Source organism: Leptidea sinapis, chromosome 9 (assembly GCF_905404315.1).
Source record: "Leptidea sinapis chromosome 9, ilLepSina1.1, whole genome shotgun sequence".
Lineage (NCBI taxonomy): Eukaryota > Metazoa > Arthropoda > Insecta > Lepidoptera > Pieridae > Leptidea > Leptidea sinapis.
Window position 1 is genome coordinate 1,234,533 of NC_066273.1, and position 6,886 is coordinate 1,241,418.

Sequence of the window (6,886 nt, forward strand, 5' to 3'; positions counted from 1 at the left end):
TGCCATAAATCCTCGACACTGTGAGGGAAGTACAAACATACAAACATGCCTGTCTTCCAAAGCAGTAGATATTAGGAATCTTCGTCAACTCGAGAGTGCTGCTTGCTGCTCGACATAGTTAATAAATCATTGTATTTTGTTCGATGCGATTACTAAATATGATAGTAATCACGACCATCATGTTCATGAAGCATCCTTGGATAAACAATGTTCTTTTGCGCGCTTTGTTCGTCTATACGCTAGTGTATATTGTAAGTGTATGGTTTTGACAGCGCAAACGAACGTTTCGGACTTAATCAGCTGGATTATGATTTATGGTCAGTTTAAGAGAGTAGGTACGGCTTCCTCTAAACACCATGATAATTTGGATTCCCTTATACAATCCGTACGATTGGCAGTGAAGTGTTTTCCCATGGAAAGAGTGCGTGCTTCTATTGATAACTGGCCTCAACGTTTAAAGGACTGTATTGCAGCCATTGGAGACCAGCCTGAGTTGACGTCCAAAGCAAAAATTTGAGTTTGGCTCATTTTATTGGCCAATGTTCTGGGAAGTTTTTAAAAATATAGGCTCCCCATTTTATTTATTTTTTGATACCTTGAACATTTTCATGAATTTAGCTGGAGCAGTTATCTTGAACTTACGACTCTATTCTAAACTAGTTCCGCATTGTCTAAAGTATTCATAGATTTTTTAAGTGGTTATTGCAACTGTAGTTAATAATTATCATCAATAAAATTAACTTAAAGATTAAAAAAACTTCAAAAAAATTAGAAAATAGTCCTACGCCACAATTAGGTGAAACAAATTATTATCTCCTAAACTACGCAAAATCGTAGAACATACATAGGGGTGATTCGTATACTCATCACCATGAGGCTCTCAAATTTTAGCTTTGGACGTCAACTACTCAGCCACCCTGTATATATAAATATAAGTTGTTTTTATATTTATGTATTAAACTAACACACTGTAAAAGTAATAAATGTAACTTGCAATATATATTTTTTTTTCTTTGTTTCAGTATTTTTGGCAACAGGTATATGTGGAACTTTCGAGTAACCATCATTAATTTTAAGTATTAAATAAGTTATAATTGTAAACCAGATGTTTGTTTCGCAAATAATTATAAAATAAGCATGAAAGATAAAAATAACATTAATATTAGTTTACATGCTATTAGAAGAAGATACATCAGACAAATACCGTAGTACTAGTCTGTCTTTAAGTTGAATTCTTCGTGACGATAGTCTGAAGAATGAATTTGATAAAATCATAGTTTTAAAATACTTTAATATTAACTAGTAGCTTCACAATGTAAACAGTAGTTGTTTGTTTTTGTTATAATAAAAACCCATAACAAACAAGCGTATGATTCATTGTTGTCGCACGAGTTTGTTCTGGATATGTCCTCATTGGCAATCACTCGCACAAACCTCCAATGCAACTCTCGTAATAATTGCAAGACCAAACGATCACATCACTACGAACTCTCAAACTAGTGGTTACTAAACCTTTTATCTTAGCTTCGGCCTCAAATTTACTTGTATAAATTATATGAAATATCCGATATATTTGAGTACAATGGATAGTTTGACTAGATTATTTTTGATAAATTGCGTTAGTTATTACTTTTATAATATTAAGCATATAGCTGTTTCAATTGGGAAAATTATCGTAAATGGCGTCGCTTATCATTCTTTTTCTCTCACATCTCATTGCTATCTATAGGTACCCAAACACGTGGCAGTACTGCTCACTTGATTTTGCTTACTGTACAGATGTAATTATTAACGGGCATGGCACAATACTGACTCTGTTAACTAGGCTTTTATCAATAATCCCTAACAAAATCTGTTGTAAATATAACGCAAGATAATAACCAAACCGATCTTTGTGGCAAATAGTTTTCGGTATCTGTGACAAGAAAAAAGACATAAAAAAGGCATAAAGGAATTATTTTATCAAAATTAATTCCACTTCAAATTTTGATTTCACTTCAAACACTACCACCGCTTCGGAAACAAATGACGCTCTGAGAGAGAAAAAACGGCGCAATAAAACTCTCCCAGCATTCTTTTTGTGCAATATACAATGTTATACTGTGATTTTTATTACTATAAATAATCATAATCTAGTCCCAGGCTGTCGGATCACTTAGATATTCAGCTGTAGAGTAATAGGATTTACGACAAAGCCATTTTACAATAAAACATATATTTTTTTTATAGATAATTCCTGAATAGCGACTGGGACTTTTATAAAAGTTCATATTTACCCTTAAAGCTAATATGTTTCTTATAAAGCCTGAATTATTAAGAATACCTAACAGAATGATAACAATAATTTTCTTAAGGCGTTGAAGCGTTTTCGTAAATTTTCATGTGCGATCGAATTACATCACATTTCACGAATAATGACCACATAGGACGATACCATATTCTTTAAGCTTAATCCAATGCATATTCAAAGGTCAGCCGAAAGTTGTTTATCTCAAGGTGTTTCAGGGTTTCTGTGTACTTTATATCTCAGTATCGTATAGGTTTGACCTGAGCGTATATTTTAAGTGCGTAGTTTTCCATTGGGTATTTTGCATAGCGTAATGGAATATTTTCTTAATTATTATTTTTATTTACTTTACGTTTAACAAGATACTTTGGTACTTTGTCAGCATGACGACCATTATAGCTCAGTGGTTAGTGACCATGCCTACTGAGCTAGAGGTCCCGGGTCCGGGACTGGGTCCTGGAAACCGGAAGGTGCTAACATTAACATGATGTATATGAATGTTTGTTTCCGTGTCACGGATGTTTATATATGTGTATTTATATATATTTAAGTATTAAAGTAAGTGTTAAATATAGTATCGTTGTATTGTGCCCATAGTACAGGCAAGTTGGGGCAAGATAGTTTGTGTAAGAGTGTGGCAATATTATAAAAAAAATTGTTCAGTTACAGAAATTCATTTGTGATAAAGTGATGAAGATGGCGAGACAATCGTTATTTTAAATAGTAGGCAGCCCTACCAATGACAATGGAGTGGAGCACATGATTCTTGATGACCTAAATTTCTGACCGTCATATCGCATATAAGACCACATGACCACATTTCCAGTGGGAGGCTCCTATGTACTCCTGTGCATATAGGATGCCAGCTAGACTATGGGAAGAATAACGGCGTCTTTTCTGCAGTGAAGCAGTAATGTGTAACCATTACTGTGTTTCGGTCTGAAGGGCGCCGTAGCTAGTGAAATTACTGGGCAAATGAGATTTTTGCTCAGTTGGAAGAGCACTCGCACGGAACGCGAGAATTCGTGGGTTCGAGTCCCGCATCGTTCATAAAATTTTGTTTTCAAATTTTCTTTGTGTATTTATTTATCCCAGAAGTGAAGTGAAGTAAAAACATAACAAATTGTTTTGAATTTGCAAAAGCGACATCTCAAGTCAATTTCCTAATATGCAAATATTGGGATTGAGCAGATTATCAACTATAAAGTAAATTCTGTAGATGAAGCCACAACCTGAGAGTTGAACAAAGCATACAACATTTTATGACGATACTTCACTCGAATGGTTAGCTCAGTTGTCTTCCAACTGAGCACTCGCACGTAACGCGAGAGGTCGTGGGTTCGAGTCCCGCAGCGTTCATTAAATTTTGTTATCAAATTTTATTTGTATATGAATCCCAGAAGTGAGGGTTATCACTTTAAAAACATAACAAATTTTAAATATCTATATATATGAAGTACAAAGACTGCGTTGGTAATTTTATTCCTCAGCAATCACAAAAGGTTCAAACCATGATAATATGTCATTAGAAAGGTCTTGATGAGAAAAGCCTTAAAATAGTTGAGTTTGGGTTTCTATGGTATCAAAAACTGTTAATCTTCAAAAATGTCCCATAGAGTTATATTGAAAATGAGGTTTGTCCACTAAACGTTCCAACATTGGACACTTTCTGACAATCTAACGTGTAGTTTTTTTTATAAAATTTGACAGTTTGGTCCCAGACATGTTGACCTACAATGCAGGAGACACGCAAAGGACGAGCGGGCCGTACTATAGTCCCACAACTTCGTGCGCGACCGTCCCACGGGGTAACAGACGGGGCGGGGACGGGTAGGTACTAAGATGCCAACGGGTAGCGGGCGAAAGTGCGGGGAAGGGCGATGCGTGAGAGTTTACATTTCTCTTCAAAAATAATTAATGAAACTCTATACGTAAATATCTGTCCCTACTCTTTGGTGTGAAATCTCTTAGCGCACAGATAATGGTTTTATTAGATTGTGCGTAATTTCCGAAACGTAAAAATAAACGTACTTCGTAATGGTCGTAAGCAGTTCCGCAAACTGTTACATAAAAATGTCTCAAGAGCAACGATTTTGCGGTAAGGTTTCATAATTGAACTATCAGTTTACGACCAAACGGATGTACCTACCAGTATAAATAATACTATACTAATTTAGAGCTAAATGGTATAACCCGCCGCGATGGCAAGCGTCCTGATGGAATGACGCTGGTGGCTTGGGCACGGGGAAGGGCGCTGGTGTGGGACGCGACTTGGGTCGACACTCTGGCTACTTCTCATGTCCAAGCTATGTCAGTTGGTGCTGGGGCTGCTGCTTCGACTGCCGAAGACAATATGTTGGTCTCAGTGAGTCATACATCTTTGTGCCGTTTGGTGTCGAGACACTTGGCACGTGGGGCCCAGAGGCGTGGAGAATGTACAAAATACTATCTTCGTGCAGCTATTTCGGTCAACGGATCAGCCTAGCTATACAGCGCGGAAATGCTGCCAGTATTCTTGGTACGCTTCCACGTAATGATAGATTTAATTTTATACAGTCATAGTATTGTAAATATAATTAAAAGTTTTTTATAAAGAGAAATAGTTTGATACTAATCTTCTATCAGTATATAATATACCTATATATTGATTCATCATCATAAAATTTGATAGGAACATTCCTTTCGCCGAGTAGAGGTCAGCTAAGAACGTATCTTACAAAATTCCACCCGCAAGAGTTTTTGAGGGTGCCCATGTCGGTATCGTCCCGGAAACACCGCACTGTGGACGACCGCCATACATCCAGATGGTTTGGATGATATCCTAACTTGTGGCGTGTTGTGCGAAGGAATATTTGGAAATGTCATATTTCCAAATATTCCTTCATATTAAGGACATCAGAAGTAGCATTGAAAGCCTTTTGCATTTTATATATACGTAAGAATTTCGATGTACTTAACATCTGATTAAATAGACACATACTTGTCTATTTAATATATCAATATATCGATATAAATCGTGAGTACATCAGAGTTGTACAAGGTATTGTGAATTTAGGTGACTTCCCTTCAAAGTTAAGTAGCAATTTTATGGCTCGCTTAGGTAATGGCTAGCGTAACTAGTTATACACTTGATAAACTGTGTCGGTCATTGACTACACGGCTTAGTCAATAATTATTATACCAGTGGGAGGCTCTTTTGCACAGGATGCCGGCTAGAAGGGCGCCGTAGCTAGTGAAATTACTGGGCAAATGAGACTTAGCATCTTATGTCTAAAGGTGACGAACGCAGTTGTAGTGCCAGTCAGAATCTTTGGGGTTTTTCAAGAATCCTGAGCGGCACTGCATTGTAATGGGCAGGGCATATCAATTACCACCAGCTAAACGTCCTGCTCATCTTATAGTGATTTCGTGTAGCTAACTTATACTCTTTACTCATTACTTAACACTTTAGTTAGTATTCAAATAGGTTTAATGTCAACCAACAATTTTATAAAATTGGTCCGAGACTGTCCAATAGTCACATAAACTTTATTCAGTTATGCTTTTGCTCTAAGCTAAGCGCTTTTGAATAGTCACTATAATATTTCTTTTGAATTACTGAATCTACCATATGATCGTAAGAAATTGAACTTGTGGGAAGAACATACAAGAAACTCAACGGCCACTTTTTTTAATCAAATAGAGTATTTTACAATGTCTGCAAATTGTAATATGCATAAGAAATTTGTTTATAAGATGCTACATCCAATATATGAACCGTGTTTAAATAATATAAATTATTTCATAAAAAGTAATAAAGAATTTACTGTCCTTTAACTAAACCCAGGTTATAAGCTGTGTATTTCAGTTTCCCTAGGGCTCTAACAAGCCAAAACACTTTTATTTTGGTATCATTAGAATAGCCATTTACGAATATGTTATAGTAAGCTTTACCACACAAATGATTCTTAACGAATTATACGAATTTAATTCGTAACCAAAACTTATGAACGATGCGTGACCCGCGACCTCTCGGTTTCTGTCCGAGCGCTCTTTGCAACTGAGCCAACCGGTCGAGTACGCATGGGACGCAAATTTTGGTATATCTTGTTCAACTCTCAGGTTATGTCTCCAAATATAGGATGTTTCATTATTAATTGGCAAATACGCTTTTATGACAATGTCATTTTCTTTTTGAATACAATAAATTATTACAGGCGCAAAATTTATCTACCAAAGTGTTAAATGAGTAATATTCGCCCATTTTTAGGTACGCCCTGCCTCAACTAACTTATTCAACTTAAACAGTAAGATATCCATGAGCCACTCAACGAGACCCACACTTGAGTTTATAATATAATTTTTATGAAGACTATTATATTAGTAAGTTGTAGTTCTAACTTAAACCACTATAGATAAACCACTAAATCTATCGAGTTCTCTCTTGAGAAGGTCGCGGAATGGGGTAAATTGAACCTTGTCCAATTTAACCCCAAGAAGACTCAAGTTTGCGATTTTACCACAGATAACCCCAATTTGTTGTATCAGCGCTCTTCGACAACACTTCCCTTAAAGCCGCGCCTAGTATAGATATACTGGGCCTCAATTTCTCGCGCGTTT